This window comes from Salmo salar, chromosome 20, assembly GCF_965601325.2.
Source record: "Salmo salar chromosome 20, fSalSal1, whole genome shotgun sequence".
In the NCBI taxonomy this organism is placed as follows: domain Eukaryota; kingdom Metazoa; phylum Chordata; class Actinopteri; order Salmoniformes; family Salmonidae; genus Salmo; species Salmo salar.
Window position 1 is genome coordinate 66,112,778 of NC_138310.1, and position 23,405 is coordinate 66,136,182.

At 40.6% G+C, this 23,405-nt stretch overlaps 1 protein-coding gene across 1 annotated transcript in view; it reads right to left on the reverse strand.

Moving 5' to 3' along the window:
• esamb (endothelial cell adhesion molecule b) overlaps positions 1-23,405 on the reverse strand; it is a 78,639-nt gene that overhangs the window by 27,011 nt on the left and 28,223 nt on the right. The gene's annotated exons all lie outside the window — the stretch shown is intronic.

The following is a 23,405-nucleotide window of genomic DNA, read 5'->3' on the forward strand; positions in this document are numbered from 1 at the left end:
TTGAACTTACAAGTTTATTAGAGACTGTTGTTACACAGAAATTCCCAAGGCAAATAAGAACAAATGCGCCAATGGAGAATGCCAACGTCCACTCTTACGCCAATGAAAGTCCCAACTTGCCAAAACAGTCATCAAAGCTGATGCTGTCAGACTGACTGAAGTAAGTGAGTTTAATAGCATCGTCATTGTATCAGCCATTGTGTTATTCCACAAAATAATAGACCCTGGATAGTTTTTCTGTTAGGGATAAAAACACATTTTTCTGCTTGAGATGGGGGCATTATCTTTACTGAGAAATGATGGGTGTGTTCTAAAAGAGCAGTGTTACACTCTTAGATACAAAAAGGTACAATCTAGAACCTAAAAGGGTTCTTCGCCTGTCCCAATACACTCAAAAAAAATTAGGGGTTCAACAAGGGTTCTTCTAAGATCCTCAAAGTTAACTGAACTGAAAATGTTTAAGATCTCCTCAATTTAAGGTAAGGTTTCTCCCTTGTATGATCTAAATTGATATTGTTTTATGATGATACCCTCCATCTTTCATATTTGTGCAAATGGCTGTGTTGTTTGGCACTTCCTCCCTTTTAATATTCTTTCTAAAACAGAAAATTGACATAATTCAACGGATGTCAATCAACAAAGTGGTTAGAATATGTTGACGGCTATAGCTGCATTGGGTGCAGATGACTGAACTTCCACTTATTTCTACAGGTATACTGATGAGGAGGTGCACAAAGGTATGTACAATTGGTATTGGTTTGTCGCATAATGTTATGCAGATCACATGTAGGCTATCATCACATTTTTAGTAATGGTTTCTCTCAGTGGTGGAAAGGTATCCAATTTTCATAATTGAATAAAAGTAAAGATACCTTAAAAGAAAATGAAAAAAAAGTGAAAGTCACCCAGTAAAATACTACTTGAGTAAAAGTCGAAAAGTATTCGGTTTTAAAATGTACTTAAGTATCAAAAGTAAAAGTATAAATAATTTCACATTCCTTATATTAAGCAAACCAGAAAACATGATTTTCTAGTTTTTTATTATTATTTACGGATAACCAGGGGCACAGTTCAACACTCAAGACATAATTTACAAACAAAGCATTTGAGTTCAGTGAGTCTGCCAGATCAGAGGCAGTAGGGATGACCAGGGATGCGCTCTCGATAAATGCGTGAATTAAGACAATTTTCCTGTCCTGCTAAGCATTCAAAATCTAACTTTTGGGTGTCAGGGAAAATGTAAGAAGTAAAAAGTACATTATCTTCTTTAGGAATGTAGTGGAGTGAAAAAGGAAACCGCACACTGGTCTTGATAGTATCACTGACCTGCAAAAAGTTTGCTCAGATGTGCAAGTGCCTTTTGAATTTGGAATGTAGTGGAGTAAAAGTGTAAAAAATATTAATAGGAAAGTACAGATAACTCAAAAAACTACTTAAGTAGTATTTTTTACTTAAGTACTTTATACCACTGGTTCCTCTAAAACTTTACCGTCACAGCAGCCATCTTCCTCCTTCCTGACCTCTTCAATGAAGATCCCAGAGGTCTCTACATTATGGACAAGGTATCTGTATGAAAACTGTTGTCAAAAGTGAACAACGGTTTCATTCACATTTACCACAAAAACCATGGTATGAATACTGTCGTGTGCACGTTTTGTTAATCATCTGTATAATGATTATTTTTGTATTCATAGTATTCACCCTCCCTACATGGCTGATTAATATAATAACCTGTTCCATCACCATGCACTACAAAAAAAATGAATCCCAAAAGGTTATTCGAGCAACCATTAAAGGGGGTTCTTTGAAGAACTTAGAGGTTCCCCCACAGTTTTAATTTGAAGAACCCCTAAAAGATCTTGCAGGAATCCTTTCTTTTTAGAGTGTAGGAGAACCATTTTTGGATCCAGGTAGAACCCTTTTGCCATCTATGTAGAACCATTTTCACAGAGGACTCTACATGGAACCCTATGGGAAAATAGATGTAAGATGTGATTGGATTAGGATGGATTGCGTCATTATGGAAAAATGTATTTAAAGTGATACATTATGACCCTGAATTATCATCATAGTCTGCATACCTATGGGAACAATTCTATACAACTATCTGCAGCTAAGTCTAAGCAATCCAGACTTTTGGTGGATAATAATACAGTGTATCCTAATGCGAACGAGTATTGGACTGTGTTGTAGATTAGAATGATGAATGGGAATGGTTATTTTAAATGATACACTCCGCCTTAATGCAGGATAATGCTATATATTCCTGTGACTATTCTTGCGCTTCTTCTTGGACTAGGTTTATCCCCGGAACTGTGTCATTCAATTGCTTATTAAATGAAGGAAAATCTTCCCTAATCCCTGGCTCTGTCTCCACTCTCCATCTGGGTTGTGTTTTGCTGCAGAGAGATGAGACACACTGGAAGGTGTGGACATGGGTATCATCATGAATCTACATCCATCAACAGATAAACTCTTGAAAAGCTGCCACTGTGGAACACAATGTAGGAGGGGCATCACTGTCAACTGGTATGTTTAATAACTACCATGGTTTAATATTAAGGTATATTTTTTGAAAAGATGCGTCCTGCCTATGAAATAAAACTAGACTCATCTGTTCCCCCCAAAAATGTATGACAGACAGGCATTAGTATAGTGGGCCCTATAGTCATATTAAAAAAAAAGTAAAATGTAGAGTTCTAAAATCTGTGGAAAAAATATCTCAGCAAATACTGTCGTGGTCATGCCAAGCTGGTTGCCTGATCCATCAGGATGGTTGAACTCAAGAGAACGCTGAGAATATGTCTCAGTTACCATGAGCAGCCAAGAGGGGGAAGCAAATCTTTATAAGAATCATCAACTAAGCAACAGACTAGAATCACATGGATGTGGTGGAGTAATTTGATATCAATGGCCAATGCTTAGTAGCCTGGTAACTCATACTGAATTTAATTCCACTGCTCTATATATCGCTAGACTGCCATCATAGAAGTCCTTTTCTGCTGACGTCTAAGTGAGGAGTGTTGTACAAAACAAGTCATCAGCGATTGGATCGTCTCTAACCAAATCAGAGTATCAAAGCCAATGACTACTTCCTAAACGCAGCTCTACCCACGTGTTCAGGCTCTGGCCCAACCCATCAGTTTCAGGGACCAATCAAAACGGTTTCAATGTGTTTGCATTCGAGGAGTCATCGGGGAGGAGATCAAATTCAGACTCATCGTGGAGGAGAAACGTTAGTGGGTGTGGCGTTTGCCCGGAGCGATGTGGATGGGTAGCCAGGCAAAAGGTTTAGCGCCTCCATCTTTAGATTATCAATAATCCATAATAATCCATGATAGTAATTAAATTATATCCAAGCAAGTATGTTAAAGATATAGGCTTAACTTCTGAAATCCACAATGAAAAACAAACCAATATTCCCTACATTTTGAACACCATCAGTACAACATATATATATATATATATATATATATATATATATATGTATTTTATTTAACCTTTATTTAACTAGGCAAGTCAGTTAAAAACAAATTAATATTTACAATGACGGCCTACCCCAGCCAAACCCGGACGACGTGGGACTCCCAATCATGGCAGGATGTGATACAGCCTGGATGCTCCTTCAAAAATACAAATTGCTTGTAAAACAATCAAATGATTCCAGTACTTTGCTGAAACACACAACCATGCCCACCCTCCAGCCCTCATGCCTAGGTGCCGAAGATAAACCAACTGTCATTAAACAGAACCACTCTTATCTTTCACTGTAATCTCTTTTCACCGTAGTCTTTATCTCCTGAGGGTTGTGTTCAAGTTACCCTCCTCCATCTCTCTCTCCCTCTCCCTCTCCTCTTCTGTGCTGATGGAGACTTCAAATTAACCACTAATCTGAAGCTGCTGGTGAAAGTTGCAGCACCACGCTCAAGGAAGGGCTAAAGGTCTTTCACAGGAGAGGGGGAAGGATTCACAGGGGACTGACTAGATGAGACTGACTGACAGCACAATGAGTAGCAAGCTGGCTACAGTTTATAAATGGGCTGTGACCGATGTAACACTTCAGACTGAGTGGCATTCAATGATGGGAAAATATGAGGCTTTATTACAAAATGTGTCCTGGCAGTCCACAGTACACAAAGCTAAACCTGTGTTTGGCTATGTAAAAAGAGGATTAAGGTAAAGTGACAGCACAAGAGGTTGGTGACACCTTCATTGGGGAAGACAGGCTCATGGTAATGGCTGGAGCGGAATTAGTGGAATGGTATCAAATAGAGGTCGACCGATTAATCGGAATGGCCGAATAATTAGGGCCGATTTCAAGTTTCATAACAATCAAAAATCAGTATTTTTGGACGCCGATTTGGCCGATTTTTATAATTTAAAAATAAATAAATAAATACACCTTTATTTAACTAGGCAAGTCAGTTAAGAACACATTCTTATTTTCAATGACGGCCTAGGAACGGTGGGTTAACTGCCTTGTTCAGGGGCAGAACGACAGATTTTTACCTTGTCAGCTCGGGGATTCAATCTTGCAACCTTACGGTTAACTAGTCCAACGCTGTAACCACCTTCTTTACATTGCACTCCACGAGGAGCCTGCCTGTTACGCGAATGCAGTAAGAAGCCAAGGTAAGTTGCTAGATAGCATTAAACTTATCTTATAAAAAACAATCAATCAATCAAAGTCACTAGTTAACTACACATGGTTGATGATATTACTAGTTTATCTAGCCTGTCCTGCGTTGCATATAATCGCGTAGGTACACGTTGCTCCAACCATAAACATCAATGCCTTTCTTATAATTAATACACAAGTATATATTTTTAAACCTGCATATTTAGTTAATATTGCCTGCTAAAATGAATTTCTTTTAACTAGGGAAAATGTGTCACTTCTCTTGCAACAGAGTCAGGGTATATGCAGCAGTTTGGGCCGCCTGGCTCTTTGCAAACTGTGAAGACTATTTCTTCCTAACAAAGACAGCCGACTTCTCCAAACGGGGAATGATTTAACAAAAGCGCATTTGCGAAAAAAGTACAATCGTTGCACGACTGTACCTAACCATAAACATCAATGCCTTTCTTAAAATCAATACACAGAAGTATATATTTTTAAACCTGCATATTTAGCTAAAAGAAATTCAGGTTAGCATGCAATATTAACCAGGTGAAAGTGTGTCATTTCTCTTGCTTTCATTGCACGCAGAGTCAGGGTATATGCAACAGTTTGGGCCGCCTGGCTTGTTGCGAATTAATTTGCCAGAATTTTACGTAATTATGACATAACATTGAAGGTTGTGCAATGTAACAGGAATATTTAGACTTAGGGATGCCACCCGTTAGATAAAATACGGAACGGTTCCGTATTTCACTGAAAGGAAAAACTTTTGTTTTCGAGATGATAGTTTCCGGATTCGACCATATTAATGACCAAAGGCTCGTATTTCTGTGTGTTATTATATTATAATTAAGTCTATGATTTGATAGAGCAGTCTGAGCGGTGGTAGGCACCAGCAGGCTCGTAAGCATTCATTCAAACAGCACTTTCGTGCGTTTTGACAGCAGCTCTTCGCTGTGCTTCAAGCATTGCGCTGTTTATGACTTCAAGCCTATCAACTCCCAAGATTAGGCTGGTGTAACCGATGTGAAATGGCTAGCTAGTTAGCGGGTGCGGGCTAATAGCGTTTCAAACGTCACTCGCTCTGAGACTTGGGAGTAGTTGTTCCCCTTGCTCTGCATGGGTAACGCTGCTTCGAGGGTGGCTGTTGTCGATGTGTTCCTGGTTCGAGCCCAGGTAGGACCGTGGAGAGGGACGGAAGCTATACTGTTACACTGGCAATACTAAAGTGCCTATAAGAACATCCATTAGTCAAAGGTATATGAAATACAAATCGTATAGAGAGAAATAGTCCTATAATAACTACAACCTAAAACTTCTTACCCAGGAATTTTGAAGACTCATGTTAAAAGGAACCACCAGCTTTCATATGTTCTCATGTTCTGAGCAAGGAACTTAAACGTTAGCTTTCTTACATGGCACATATTGCACTTTTACTTTCTTCTCCAACACTTTGTTTTTGCATTATTTAAACCAAATTGAACATGTTTCATTATTTATTAGAGGCTAAATAGATTTCATTGATGTATTATATTAAGTTAAAATAAGTGTTCATTCAGTATTGTTGTAATTGTCATTATTACAAATAAAAATATATATTTTTTTACAAAAATAATAAATATAAAAATAATACAATATATATTTTTTTAAATACATTAAAAAAGAAAATACAATTTTGGGAAGAAAAATAATAATAAAAATATATATATATATATTTTTTTTTTTTTTTTTTTTTTTTTTTATTTTATTTTTTTAAATCGGCCGATTAATCTTTATGGCTTTTTTTGGTCCTCCATTAAAATTGTTATCGGCGTTGAAAAATCATAAAATCGGTCGACCTCTAGTATCAAATGCATCAAACACATGAGCTGTGTTCGAATAACCATGCTAACATACTGTATTCTACATACTTAATGAGTATATGCAGTACTACATACCACAGTATATAATTTTAGTATATTTTAGTATACTGTAAACGAACGGTATCGTTTCAGTTGAGCGTACTAGCGCTTCGCCTGTCTACCGGAAGTTGATGCTGTTGCAATACAACCTCTTGCTAGCTTGTTAGCATAACAAATGACTAGCTAGACATTTTATGATTTCGAGTGTGTTCGTAAATTTCGCTCTCGTGGCACACACCGGACGCTCTGGCCGAGGAGTAGGGTTGAGCCGAGCGTTCTGACCTCACAACGGTAGTCAAGCACCCAAGCTAACAGGCTAACTACTTCCAGACACAAATGAGAAAACGCCTTACTCTTACCAATTCACTCGCCCTAGCAGAGCTGGTTGGGCTGTTTTCATGTTATCCAGAGCGTTGGTGACTGTACTGTAACTGTGCAGCTGGCAACAATTTAATAAAGATTTTTTTTGCTGACGTTTACTGACACCGGCCATATTCAACGGGTGTTGAGCGTTCGTAAATTCATCAGTTATTCTGCGCTCTGGCACACTCAAACGAGAGTGCTCTGAAATCGGAGTAGATAGCCAGGTGTATTAGTAGCCAACTACATTACGTAACTAGCTAACATACCGGTGGTACATACTCCTGTAATGCCATGTAGTTCGTAAGGATAGCGTAGCTAACAAATTGTCATTGCTCAACATTTTCTTAACATTTGTCATAATTAGTTAAAGCAATGAATTTGTATCCGCCCTTGTCGGACTTCGGCAGCATATTTTCCTCCATTTTCTTCAAATCTGAAAACGTTGTAAAACCACGGCCATTTTCTGAAGAATAGCATTATGGGCCCTAAATGTACGGAAATAGTGTCCACTGCGTGTATACTTCGTATTTTGGAGAATGTAGTAGGACATCTGGAAACTTTTGGCATACTAAATATATCCATACTTTGACCAATAAGCATACTACATACTCAATTTACGTCACAAATAGTATGGTTAGTACCGTTAGTATGAGTATTCGAACACAGCTATGGTTTCCATGTGTTTGATGCCATTCCATTCGCGCCGTTCCAGCCATTATTATGAGCCGTTCTACCCTCAGCAGCCTTCACTGAGTGAGAGGTATATGGGGGTATATGGGGGGTGAGTTGCGTTCTGGATGGTGGGAGGCAGTTAGTGATGTAGGACAATGAGATAGCCCTCTTTGTGGAAGACTGTGTGCATATACTCTACGTGTCTGACCCTCGGGGCTTCAAACAGATGGTTCTTAAATAATAAATATTTGAAGGAGGCTCCTTTAAATTGGATTACATTAGCGTAATCTCTGCAGCTATTTTAAACCATTTTGAGTATGCTATCTCATCACAGGAGCTTTAATCCCTTTAAAGTTTTGATTGTGTTCAAATTGATTCTGCATGCACACATGGGCTCTAACTCCCACAACCCTTCTGTCTCGCTCTCTCCCTCCGGCTCTCTCAAATACCACTAAATCACATTATTCATTTATCAATGGAAAAACACCTTAAGGAAAAGCACTTCAGGGAGAAAAAAATATTTCACCAGCAAAGCTGATTTTAGATTCATGCCAGTGAGAGATAAAAATCTAAATTGTTCAGGTCCCTGTAAGGAGAGGTTGGATACAGGTAGGTTGTAGGAGAGGAAAAGGTCATGGAATACAGCATTACAAGGACATCACCAGGACCAGGCTTTAGGGTCAGCCCTTAATCATTTGCCCTGCTGCGATAGTTTAAAATAAATGAAGTCAACTGAATGCGCCACCAAGTTCATGGTTAGCAGTCACGACAAATAGAGCAATGCAGATCTTCTATATATATATATATACACACACACACACACACACACACACACACACACACACACACACAACTATTCCCTGATGTTTTCCTGAACTTGCCAAGACTTTGATGCATTTCTTCACATAGCATTGCATAGACTCCCATACAGCAAGACATATAAAGGTCTGAAAAACATAGAAAGCAACTTTTTTTGGAGTGGGTATCATATATCAATGTGTTCATAGGAATGGGGAGAATAAGATAAGACTATTAAAACCTTTGCCACCCCAAAGTGGACACATTTTTCTGCTGGCCCATGTGGTGAGATGCATGATTGATGTTGAAATATGGCTTCAGAGACTCTATGAAGCTATGAAACCACATTGGGCTATTCTATGTAGAGGGCAGAACAGCCCTTTTAAACACTAAACAGGACTGAAAGAGGGCCACTCTCCAAATCTCCTAACTGCCTGTGGCACTAGGCCACAGTCTTCCTCCCTATATCAATATCTGTGCCAGACTTACTATTCCCCACACACACAGAGATACAGGAAGATGGATTGGACTTGAATAATGCATTATGTCTAATCCCAACAAGAGAGATGGAAATCACCGTGAAGGAAAGGAGCTTCCCCTTGATCACCGTGATGACCATTAGCTCATGACCGTTACAAATCAAATCAAATTTTACATTTTTTTTACATTTTAGTCATTTAGCAGACGCTCTTATCCAGAGCGACTTACAGTAGTGAATGCATACATTTCATTTTCATTTCATACATTTTTTTTTTTTTTTTTTTTCTCCGTACTTGGCCCCCCGTGGGAATCGAACCCACAACCCTGGCGTTGCAAACACCATGCTCTACCAACTGAGCTACGGGGAAGGCAAATGTTATTTGTCATATGTGAAGAATACAACCGGTGTAGGTAGACCTTAAAGTGAAATGCTTACTTACAAGCCCTTAAAACTTCTTAAAGCATTGTTGGTTAAGAAAAAAACAAGTGTTAAGTAAAAAAATTGAAAATAAAAGTAACAAATAATTAAACAGCAGCAGTAAAATAACAATAGCGAGGCTATATACAGGGGGTACCGGTACAGAGTCAATGTGCGGGGCACCGGTTAGTCGAGGTGATTGAGGTAATATACAGTTGAAGTCGCAAGTTTACATACACCTTAGCCAAATACATTTAAACTCAGTTTTTCACAATTCCTGACATTTAATCCAAGTAAAAATTCCCTGTTTTAGGTCAGTTAGGATCACCACTTTATTTTAAGAATGTGAAATGTCAGAATAATAGTAGAGAGAATGATTTATTTCAGCTTTAATTTCTTTCATCACATTCCCAGTGGGTTAGAAGTTGATATACACTCAATTAGAGTTTGGTAGCAATGCCTTTAAATTGTTTAACTTGGGTCAAACGTTTTGGGTAGCCTTCCACAAGCTTCCCACAATAAGTTGGGTGAATTTTGGCCCATTCCTCCTGACAGAGCTGGTGTAACTGAGTCAGGTTTGTAGGCCTCCTTGCTCGCATACGCTTTTTCAGTTTTGCCCACAAAGTTTCTATAGGATTGAGATCAGGGCTTTGTGATGGCCACTCCAACAACTTCACTTTGTTGTCCTTAAGCCATTTTGCCACAACTTGGGAAGTATGCTTGCGGTCATTGTCCATTTGGAAGACCCATTTGCAACCAAGATTAACTTCCTGACTGATGTCTTGAGATGTTGCTTCAATATAGCCACATAATTTTCCATCCTCATGATGCCATCTATTTTGTGAAGTGTACTAGTCCCTCCTGCAGCAAAGCACCCCCACAACATGATGCTGCCACCCCTGTACTTCACAGTTGGGATGGTGTTCTTCGGCTTGCAAGCCTCCCCCTTTCTCCTCCAAACATAACGATGGTCATTTTAGCCAAAGTTCTATTTTTGTTTCATCAGACCAGAGGACATTTCTTCAAAAAGTACAATCTCAAACATGTCCCCATGTGCAGTTGCAAACCGTAGTCCGGCTTTTTTATGCCGGTTTTGGAGCAGTGGCTTCTTCCTTGCTGAGCGGCCTTTCAGGTTATGTCAATATAGGACTCGTTTTACTGTGGATATAGATACTTTTGTACCCGTTTCCTCCAGCATCTTCACAAGGTCCTTTGCTGCTGTTCTGGGATTGATTTGCACTTTTCACACCAAAGTACATTAATCTCGGAGACAGAACGCGTCTCCTTCCTGAGCGGTATGACGGCTGCGTGGTCCCATGGTGTTTATACTTGCGTACTATTGTTTGTACAGATAAAATTGGTACCTTCAAGCGTTTTGAAATTTCTCCCAAAGATGAACCAGCATCATGTTGTGGGGGTGCTTTGCGGCACTTCACAAAATAGATGGCATCATGATGAAAGAAAGGTATGTGGATATATTGAAGCAACATCTCAAGACATCAGTCAGGAAGTTAAAGCTTGGTCGCAAATGGGTCTTCCAAATGGACAGTGACCCCAAGCATACTTCCAAAGTTGTGGACAACAAAGTCAAGGTATTGGAGTGGCCATCACGAAGCCCTGACTGGGGTGAAAAACTAGTTTAAATGTATTTGGCTAAGGTGTATGTAAAACTTCCGACTTCAACTGTGGGTAGAGTTAAAGAAACTATGCATAGATAATAGAGAGTAGCAGCAGTGTAGAAGAGGGGTCTGGGTAGCCTTTTGATTAGCTGTTCAGTAGTCTTATGGCTTGGGGGTAGAAGCTGTTAAGAAGCCTTTTGGACTTAGACATGCGCTCCGGTACAGCTTGCTGTGCGGTAGCAGAGAGAACAGTCTATGACTGGGGTGGCTGGAGTCTTTGGCAATTTTTAGGGCCTTCCTCTGTCACTGCCTGGTATAGAGGTCCTGGATGGCAGGAAGCTTGGCCCCAGTGAGGTACAGGGCCGTGCGCACTACCCTCTGTAGTGCCTTGCGGTCGGAGGCCGAGCAGTTGCCATACCAGGCAGTGATGCAACCAGTCAGGATACATCATTAACGACCCGATCCTGACCATTACAACGGTTAATATTCATATCTCCATTGATCACTATCATAGACCACAAGCCATGAACATGACACTGATAAAAGAGAGAGTGAGTTGAAGAACATAGTGGATCGTGGATAGGGCTTGAATTAAGACAGTAATTAGTAACACTAGACAGTGATCCTTCATTCTTCACATATCAAGAGAGATCCTGTAGGCTGAAGACAGAGGTCAGTTTTGACTGATGGTATTATACTATGGTGCTTTTTGGAGGGTAACTTGTCTATTCTACTCTACAGGACTGAGGCTGTCCAACAGTCAAACCTCTGTGTTTGGGCCTCTGTAACCTTTGCACAATGCTGCTCCTGTTAACTTAGTGCCTCGTCTTTTCATCTTTGTTTACATTAATATTTCTGCTTGGAAACAGACTGACTGCATGCCTCTCTGTGTGTGCAGCGCTGAATGGACTGTCATACAGTCTTGGAAGCTTTGAGATCTAATACAGAACATTAATCACACTCTACCAGCTGAGAAAGACCGGAGACAGGAGAGGAAAGGGAGGCACACACACATTCTGATCACAGAGGTGGAAAAGAATGGCTATGTTGAAGCTTTGATCAGTGTAGATGCCTCACCAGGGATATGGCAGGGATATGAAACGTTTTGATGTAAACAGATACATTGCAATACGGCAGACATGCTCTGATAAGTGCTTAACGCCATTGTGACAATGACATTGAAGGCTGAGCTGAATAAATAATGATTTGCAATGGGAAAATGCGTTGTGTGTGTGTATGCGTGTGTGGGCATTCGTGGGGGTGGCAAGTGGTCTAGCAGTTAGAGCGTTAAACCAGCAAGCAAAAGGTTGCCAGTTCGATTCCACAAGGTGAAAGAAAATCTGTCCTTCTACCATTGTGCAAGGCAGTTAACCCCCCACACCAACTCCCCGGGTGCCCAATGTGGCAGCCCCATGCACCTCTGTGATTCAGAGGACAATGTATACAATGAAAATACATTCATTTTAATCCTTTAATGTATGTAAGCAAAAACATGTGCAGCTGTTTAACACCATAGTTTGTAAGTCAAGACTACTAGTTTGATGTGTGTGTGTGGAAGGGAGGTGGAGGGTTGTGTCACCTTCTTCTTCATGTCAGTGGGCCTCATCAGGCCAGCTGTCCATAATCTAACAGCCCACAATGGTGGCAGGGCATGAAAGGAAGGCTGTGGACCTAAATGGCCCTGGCCTTCACTGTTACACCACCAGAGCAGCAGGCAGTCCACCATCTTGGGCTCTGAAGGAGATATTTATAAGTCATTAATGTGTGTGTGTGTGTGGGGGGGGGGGGGGGGTGTAATCGGGAGGGCACGGTGTGGCCCTTTAATCTCCATGATCTGTCATGTGTTTCCCTGTGAGAGGGCTGCAGTGCTGACAGGCTGACTAGTGACAGAGTGACACAGTGCTGGCTGGGGGAGTCTGTCTCTGCCTCGCCACTTCTCAGCCTAAGTGCCTATCACACCATGGAGCCCCGTGGAGCATGGTACAGCTTAATGCAGGCCTGTAATTAAGAAGCTGTGTGATCTGATTTCAGATTTCCGCTGAGCTCTTATCCGAGAGGAATTACAGGGCCCATCATACAATACTCAAAATTATTATTTAACATGTCCTCACCTGGGACTTGAACTCAAACTCCTGGTTCACAGTACTCAAATGTTCCTGCTACGCCAGTGTCAGTATCAGTCACTGATTTCACCTGTATTCCTACACCTTGCACTTCAAAGTAAATCTCTGTTAAAAGTACACTCAAGAAAACATATTTTATTCATCATAGTAATTAAAAGAGTAACATTAAAACAGAAAACCCTAAAATAAGTAAATCAAGTTAATCTGACTTCTCATCAATTATTTGATTTACTTACTTTAGCAATTGAAGGGCTTTCAGTAGTGTTGTCTAATGTTGGTGGGGCATATTAACCTGTTTTAATGATATTCCTGAATCACTATGGTAAATCAAATATTTTCTTGTGTACTTTTAACAGAGCTGGTAGAGTATTTACTTCAAAGTGCATTTACACTATTGCTCACACCTATCAAGTTGTTTCAGATCCACACAAGTGCCTAGGGTAGAGGGTTTAGGAGGGCCCAACTATACTGGCCCAATAACCACATGCCCTAGTGCAGGGCTGCCAAACCCTCTTCCTGGAGATTTACTGTCCTGTAGGTTTTCAGTCCAACCCTAATTTTGCGTATCTGATTCAGCTAGTTAAGGTCTTGTTGAGCAGCTAGTAGAATCAGGTGTGTTAAATTAGGGTTGGACTGAAAACCCACAGGACAGTAGATCTCCAGGAAGAGGGTTGGGCAGCCCTGCCCTAGCACATGAGTCTCCAACCGTGTTCCTGGAGATCTATCCTCCTGTAGATCTATCCTCCTGTAGAGTGGTTAGGGCATTTGCCGTTGGTGCTGGTGGCCTGGGTTCAAGATCTGCTAGAGTAGTTACCCTACTCTCATGTTCTTAGCAATATACAGTACCAGTCAAAAGTTTGACACACCTACCCATTCAAGGGTTTTTCTTTATTTTTACTATTCTCTACATTGTAGTATAATATTGAATTATTATTTATTAACCTTCATTTAACTAGGCAAGTCAATTAAGAACAAATTCTAATTTACAAGACATCAACACTATGAAATAACACATATGGAATCATGTAGTAACCAAAAAAGTGTTAAACAAATACAAATATATTTAAAATGTGAGATTCCTCAAAGTAGCCAGCTTTGCACACTCTTGGCATTCTCTCAACCAGCTTCATGAGGTAGTCACCTGGAATGCATTTCAATTAACAGGTGTGTCTTGCTAAAAGTTAACCTGTTAGGGCTAGGGGGCAGTATTGACACGGCTGGATAAAAAACATACCCGATTTAATCTGGTTACCACTCCTACCCAGTAACTAGAATATGCATATACTTATTACATATGGATAGAAAACACCCTAAATTTTCTAAAACTGTTTGAATGGTGTCTGTGAGTATAACAGAACTCAAATGGCAGGTCAAAACCTGAGAGATTCCTTTACAGGAAGTGGCCTGTCTGACCATTTCTTGAACTTCTTTTCCATCTCTATCATTTACTAAGGATCTCTGCTCTAACGTGACACTTCCCACGTCGTCCATAGGCGCTCAGAGCCCGGGAAAAAACAGAATGTCGTCATTCCAGCCCCAGGCTGAAACACATTATCGCCTTTCTCAAGTGGCCGATCAAGGGACACTGGCTTATGCGCATGACCCCGACCGCCCCCGCCTTTGGGATTTTTTCCTCTGTTTGCCGAAAAGGAGATTCCCTGTCGGAATATTATCGCTTTTCTACGAGAAAAATGTCGTAAAAATTGATTTTAAACAGCGGTTGACATGCTTCGAAGTACGGTAATGGAATACTTAGAATTTTATTGTCACGAATTGCGCCATGCGCGTGACACTTCTTTACTATTTCGGATAGTGTCTTGAACGCACGAACAAAACGCCGCTATTCGGATATAACGATGGATTATTTTGGACCAAACCAACATTTGTTATTGAAGTAGCAGTCCTGGGTGTGTATTCTGACGAAGACAACAAAAGGTAATGAAACTTTTATAATAGTAAATATGATTATGGTGAGTGCTAAACTTGCCGGGTGTCTAAATAGCGAGCCCGTGATGCCTGGGCTATGTACTTAGAATATTGCAAAATGTGCTTTCACCAAAAAGCTATTTTAAAATCGGACATATCGAGTGCATAGAGGAGGTCTGTATCTATAATTCTTAAAATAATTGTTATGCTTTTTGTGAACGTTTATTTAGTAATTTAGTAAAATGTTAGCGAATTCCCCGGAAGTTTGCGGGGGGTATGCTAGTTCTGAACGTCACATGCTAATGTAAAAAGCTGGTTTTTTATATAAATATGAACTTGATTGAACAAAACATGCATGTATTGTATAACATAATGTCCTAGGGTTGTCATCTGATGAAGATCATCAAAGGTGAGTGCTGCATTTAGCTGTCTTCTGGGTTTTGGTGACATTATATGCTGGCTTGAAAAATGGGTGTCTGATTATTTCTGGCTTGGTACTCTGCTGACATAATCTAATGTTTTGCTTTCGTTGTAAAGCCTTTTTGAAATCGGACAGTGTGGTTAGATTAACGAGAGTCTTGTCTTTAAATGGCTGTAAAATAGTCATATGTTTGAGAAATTGAAGTAATAGGATTTTTAAGGTTTTGAAAATCGCGCCACAGGATAGCAGTGGCTGTTACGTAGGTGGGACGAATTCGTCCCGCCTAGCCTAGAGAGGTTAATTTGTGGAATTTCTTTCCTTCTTAATGCGTTTGAGCCAATCAGTTGTGTTGTGACAAGGTAGGGGTGGTATACAGAAGATAGCCCTATTTAGTAAAATACCAAGTCCATATTATGGCAAGAACAGCTCAAATCAGCAAAGAGAAATGACAGTCCATCATTACTTGAAGACATGAGGGTCAGTCAAAGTGGAAAATTTCAAGAACTTTGGAAGTTTTGTCAAGTGCAGTCGCAAAAACCATCAAGCACTATGATGAAACTGGCTTACATGAGGACCGCCACAGGAAAGGAAGACAATGTAGAAAATAGTAAAAATAAATAAAACCTCCTTGAATGAGTAGGTGTGTCCAAACTTTTGACTGGTACAGTACTGTATGTTAATGTCACTATTGCTGTTTTTAAATTGCATTTATCAGACATTACTTGCCCCGAAGAACTCATGCTGTCTTGGAGGCAAAGGCCAGTCTGACCTGGTACTAGATGGGTGTACCTAATAAACTGGCCAAGGAGTGTATATTGCTAAGAATGTGAAAGTAGGGTGACTCTCCTAGCAAGTTTCGAGCCCAGGTCATCAGCACCAACAAACACCTAACCACTGTCCCAATGAGAGATATACTTTTGGTAATGTAGTGTATGGACACCTGCTCGTTGAACATCTCATTCCAAAATCATGGGCATTAATATGGAGTTTGTCCCCCCTTTGCTGCTATAACAGCCTACACTCTTCTGGGAATTCTTTCCACGAGATGTTGGGACATTGCTGCAGGGACTTGCTTCCATTCAGCCACAAGAGCATTAGTGAGGTCAGACACTGATGTTGTGCGATTAGGTCTGGCTCGCAGTTGGTTTTCCAATTCATCCCAAAGGTGTTCGATGGGGTTTGAGGTCAGGCCTCTGTATGGACCTCGCTTTGTGCACAGGGGCATTGTCATGCTGAAACAAGAAAGGGCTTTCCCCAAACTGTTGCCACAAAGTTGGAAGCACAGAATTGCCTAGAATGTAATTGTATGCTGTAGCGTTAAGATTTCCCTTCACTGGATCTAAGGGGCCTACTGTAGCCCTAACCATGAAAAACAGCCCCAGACCATTAATCCTCCACCAAACTTCACAGTTCGCACTATTCATTGGGGCTGGTAGCGTTCTCCTGGAATCCGCCAATCCCAGATTCTTCCGTCACACTGCCAGATGGTGAAGCGTGATTCATCACTCTAGAGAAAGCGTTTCCACTGCTCCAGAGTCCATTAGCGGCGAGCTTAACATCACTGCTCGGCCATGGAAACCCATTTCATTAAGCTCCCGACGAACAGTTGTTGTGCTGCCGTTGCTTCCAGAGGCAATTTGGAACTCGGTAGTGAGTGTTGCAACCGAGGACAGACGATTTTACCCGCTACTCGCTTCAGTGGTCCTGTTCTGTGAGCTTGTGTGGCCTACCACGTCGCAGCAGAGCCGCTGTTGCTCCGAGATGTTCCCACTTCACAATAACAGTACTTACATTTGACCGGGGCAGCTCTAGCAGGGCAGAAATTTGACAAACTGAATTGTTGGAAAGGTGGCATCCTACAGTATGACGTTGTCACATTGAAAGTCACTGAGCTCTTCAGTAAGACAATTCTACTGCCAATGTTTGACTATGGAGATTGCATGGCTGTGTGCTCGATTTTATACACCTGTCAGCAATGGGTGTTTCTGAAATAGACTCATTTACAAAATTGAAGTCGTGTCCACATACACTATATATACAAAAGTATCTGTAGGGCATGCACTTCTTGGGCCAGTATACTTAGGCCCTGTCCAGAAGAAACCCTATCCCCTCCTCCCTAGGCACTTTGATCTGAAACAACTTGATGTGTAAGCAATAGGGTGAAGGCACTTGAAGTAAATCTCAGCTCTGTTAAAGTACACTCAATAAAAACTTGTATTGATAATAGTGATTCAGGAATATCACCAAAATAGGTTTATATGCCCCACCAACATTAGACAACTATACAGAAAGCCCTTAAATTGTTTAAAGAAGTCAATCAAATCAAATGATGAGAGAGAGAAGTCAAATTAACTGATACCTGACAGACATGGTGGCGTAGCAGGAAGACCTGAATGGCGGGAACCAAGAGGTTGTGAGTTCAAATCCCAGGTAAGGACATGCTGAATAATAATTACTGTATACATGCACAATGTAATCAGGTGTCTCAAAGTGTGTCAAATATGTCAGTTGAAAACACTGTGTTAAAAGCAGTATGTGAGTATCTCTAACCTTGCCAACAGGATAAAAAAGAGCTGTGAATAGATGAGTGGTTTGCCTTGATGTGCTTGGCAACGGTAATAAGGCGTGATGTGTAATGACATTTTTTTGGGGGGGGAAAACGTCTCTTTGGGACCATCAGGCAACATCTTGACAACTGATACACAGAAATGTTCTTGCAACTTTCCCATGAAACATTTCCAGAACATTCATATTGTATATTCTGAGAACATGTTTGATGAATATTATTTTTTTTATTTTTTTTTACATAAATGTACTTGCAATGTTCTTATGAAATGTGTCTAGAACATTAATATCTAATATTATGAGAACATGGCAACCATTTGCTGTGTATGTTTGCTGGGACGTTGATGGAATATTCTCCTAACCCTAAGAAAACTGGACATAATGTTATTGCAACATCCCATAAAACCACGTTCTAGATACGTTCTGCTTGACATTAAGGGAATGTTCTAACTTTAACACCCAAATATGCAAAGAAAATTCTCTGAAGGTTTTTGCTAACAGAGAAAGATTCTAACTAACAGAAAACTGGACACTGAAACATTAGGGGAACATTACAAAAACAGTCTCTCTCCCTAGAATACTTAGCTGGGACGCTGCTGGGAGGCAGTAAAACCCTAGGACCAGGGCTCAGGTGGCCCTGCACCAATGTAAGTGCCAAGCCAGTACTCACAGAAAACTAAACACAGACACATGATGATCAATGCCAAGCCAGCTCTCAAATCCAGTACACACACACACACAAATATGTGTCCCACAGTGGAGCTTAGCCAACACTGAGAGACATAACACAGTGCTTAGCCTAGTACTTGGAAAACACTGGAAATACTTTGTCAGTCATTGCCCCACCTGAGCCCTGCAGACTCATAACTGCTGTTGCATCTCAGTTCCCGATTAAAACAGTTTCCTAGGCAGTTTTCAAAGCACCATTTTGTATTTATAGTGTTTAATATTGAAATAAATGAACACATGGTGAGGTCCTAACTACAGGTCAATGGAATATGTGATAAGAATATTAAATCAAAGATGATTTAAGAGGACCTTTGCTCTGTCTGTCAATCTCTAGGAATGTAGAGGGATAATTAATGGGGTTAATGGGGGACATCACCAAGGAATGTCACTCACTGATAATACATCTCATTGGAAAGACCAGCGCTCACCATTTAGAAGAATCCATAGGGACCACTTTACATGTAAAAGTCACTGGGGATTATTCTAAATCAAAGATTTAAGCGAGGTCTAATCCTGTACTTTATGTTTGATATAACAAGTTTGCATACTATTTTACAAAAGGTGCATGATAAAGTCACAGTATGTTGTATAAACATGTGCACAGCCCATGACTGCACATTATCACAGTTAAATCAAGGAGGTAAACAGACGAGACGGATAATAATAATTCCTAATAGCCTTTCACACTAATTTAGGGGGGGATGTATCGTTGTGGCGAGAGGAGCGTAATCAGTATGGATTATGTCACAGCCTAAATGCATTCAAATGTTTCGTTCACACACCCTGTCACAATAGATGAACAGAGACAAGCTTTTAAAGCCTCTTGGGTCTCACACGGTCTTTAACTGAGGCAAACCAACCTGCAGCAGCAGCAGCACGTGAATGAGAGTGCATTGTAAACTTAAGTGCTCTCTCCCTCTCTCTGACCTTGTGTCTCTGTGTAATGTTTAAAGACAAGAGAGTGAAAATCTTAAGATTATGAAGGTTTTTTGGTCCCAATCCTCTTTGGGGGTCTTTATGGTTCACCTAACCCCCCGGCTGACACCCTAAGGGCTCTATTTTCGGCTGGCATTAAGACAGCTCAATTGTCAAACACAGGCTCGTTTGCAATTTCGACTTGTTAAAGCCGGCGCTCATCTATTTTCAAACCCTACTGCCAGGATTGGTAATTTATCTGTTCTATATGAGCTTGTGTGTCCTTAAAAACATGCATCCAAGTGCCAATTTCAGTATGTGCTGGTGGGGATATTTAATACCAACCGAAAGCTGGTTTTAGCAGTAACGTTGTTGGTTATGGCATGGATTTGGACAGTGGAAGCCTATCTAGCTGTGACACACAGTGCCTATATTTTTTTTTACATTTTAGTCATTTAGCAGACGCTCTTATCCAGAGCGACTTACAGTAGTGAAGGCATACATTTCATAGGTTTTCATACATTTTTTTTTTTAACGTACTGGTCCCCCGTGGGAATCGAACCCACAACCCTGGCGTTGCAAACACCATGCTCTACCAACTGAGCCACACGGGACCCATATATGCACATGGAACAAGAGATGTGCTTTTTGTGGCCGTAAACCTTGTATGTAGAAACAAATACTTTTTCCCATTTCGTTGAATTAAAAACCAAGCAGAGCCTCGCGTCCTCTCAATGAAGGTGTTTTTTTGTCATACCCAATGCATTCGCCAAGTAGTCAAGACTCGTGAGACCGCTTCGAAATGAATCTAAATCACCAAAGCTTTCATAAAAGATCAAGTTGACAGCAGAAAAACAGTGAACAGACATGCCCATCGTGGAACCAGAGATTAGATAATCCGATGGCCTTTACATGTAGGCTATATGCCCATCATGGAACCAAGGATTAGATAATCCGATGGCCCTTACATGTAGGCTATATGCCCATCGTGGAACCAGAGATTAGATAATCCGATGGCCCTTACATGTAGGCTATATGCCCATCGTGGAACCAGAGATTAGATAATCCGATGGCCTTTACATGTAGGCTATATGCCCATCGTGGAACCAGAGATTAGATAATCCGATGGCCCTTACATGTAGGCTATATGCCCATCGTGGAACCAGAGATTAGATAATCCGATGGCCTTTACATGTAGGCTATATGCCCATCATGGAACCAGAGATTAGATAATCCGATGGCCCTTACATGTAGGCTATATGCCCATCGTGGAACCAGAGATTAGATAATCCGATGGCCCTTACATGTAGGCTATATGCCCATCGTGGAACCAAGGATTAGATAATCCGATGGCCCTTACATGTAGGCTATATGCCCATCGTGGAACCAGAGATTAGATAATCCGATGGCCCTTACATGTAGGCTATATGCCCATCGTGGAACCAGAGATTAGATAATCCGATGGCCTTTACATGTAGGCTATATGCCCATCATGGAACCAGAGATTAGATAATCCGATGGCCCTTACATGTAGGCTATATGCCCATCGTGGAACCAGAGATTAGATAATCCGATGGCCCTTACATGTAGGCTATATGCCCATCGTGGAACCAAGGATTAGATAATCCGATGGCCCTTACATGTAGGCTATATGCCCATCGTGGAACCAGAGATTAGATAATCCGATGGCCCTTACATGTAGGCTATATGCCCATCGTGGAACCAGAGATTAGATAATCCAGTGACACTCGTATTTAGAAACATTTAAGTTATTTTCCTGTAACAATTGCTTGTTTTCCGTTTCGCTTGATTAAAAAACAAGCCCTTATAGTAGGCTACCCTTACCCTACTATAACGAAAGCTGTCTCAACAGCAATGCGTCTGGTGTCTTTCTTCTCCTGGCCATTAGCCAACGAGCCTCTCCATAAAAGGCTTTTGCCAACATGCTTTCCCATTATTCACAATTTACATAGGCCTACCTGCAGTGCATACTCCATTCGGTTTGTTTCCATCCTCATTTCCTAAGAACGCCTCTTGTCTGGTTACCAAAGACGCGTTCCTCCAGTCAAATGTTTCAGTCCTATGACGCCATATCAACGGTAGTCCTAGGCTATATCTTGCTTATTGATAACGTGCCTCACACATACAATACAATTTACGGGAGCCTAGTATTTTTTATTTGAGGAGAAGTGCAATGCGTAAAAGGCCTATACTTGTTGAAGCCAATTACAACAATGTTAACTGTCAACACTCCAAACATATTGAGGAAACACTTCATTTTTTTTGTACTGTTGCTATCACTCATTACTGTAGCCTATGCTATTTAATAAACTGTAGTATCAATCCACAATGGCCTAAAATGATAATATTCCATGCCCCCAGCCGAATTGGAGTTGATGACAATGCAAAGACCGTCAATAACCTACAGAACTTGAAACAAATGCATGCAGTATCAAGCCATGGAATGCCTTGATTGGATGAGCCATTGTCACACCTATAACTGTTTTATTAATCAAAACCCAGCCTTCCTGAACTACCGGCAGCTATCGAGCTCATAATAACCGTGAAAATAGCTCAAATATTTCTGAACCCCCCCGGACCTATAGCGCTACCACCAGTGCTTAGATTGACCATAGTGTTAGGTTTGTTCAAATAGCGCCCCAAGTGTCTACCAGGTGGTGGGTCGACAGAGGACGGGTTCAAGTGTCTTTGTAGTAGAATGGAGACCTGTAGCCTCCTTAGGAGAATGGGGAGCTTTAGCCTCATTAGGAGAATGGAGACCTCTAGACTCCTTAACCTTTATTGCACCAACCATGGATGGAGAGTTGGTGGGATAGACCCAGCTCTCTGATTAGCCTAGATATCCTGCTATGAAATCAGCCAGACTCATCACTAAATCATGACCCATTAAGTTATGATATAGATGGGAGAAGACAGAAGCAGCACACACTGAAAAATGCATAATGGAATCGATGAATGAAAAAACAAAGCTAGTCAAGCACTTCTTGATTCACGGGTGTATCCTTTGATCATAGCTTTACTAGTCTAAACTTCTTCAAATGTGCGCAACACACATTCTATTTCACCACTGTAGTAGTCAACGACAAAAAGTGAGAAATTGTTGTGTTTTGGGGTTTTTCTCTACAAACTGCTGAAGATAGCAGCCGCTCCCTTACAGAAAACCCAAATGAATTTCCCGTGAAGTGTTCCAAAAACACGTTTTCATGTGATCTTATGTGAAGTTAATGTGATAACACGTGACAACATGTAAAGCAACATGTGATAACATGAAACTACACATTTGAAAACATGATCACATGCGAAGTGTTCCAAAAACACGTTTTAACATGATTTCATGTGTAATTTTCTGGAGAAGAGGGGGAAACTTGTCACACGTAGCAATGGTTTAATCGATCAACAGGCATGTGCTATAAGAGGGTGAGGCAGCAGAGGATTGGAGACAAAACTCAGTTCTGTCAGGAGATGAGATGCAGCCACCCAAGAAACATAAAACAATGTTAGTATTCATATGCATAATGAGAAGCTATACATTTCTATATAAGTATGTATGCAACCTTTAAAACAATTACTTTGTACAAAAACATTCACACAGGAAAAGTAGCATCCTGGGGGATGAGAAACCAACATTTTACTGTGATCTTATTTTAGATTTAGAGACAAGCTTACAAGTTGTCGACAAGACCAACAACCGAGGAAAGAATAAAGCAACTGCAATGTCTATCTATCTATCTGATATAGAATTTAGTCTCTATAGACTATTAATAAGAGGCTATTATCATAACATAGTGTTCAAACATATATCCCTCGCTCTACACCTGGCACTGAATATACTG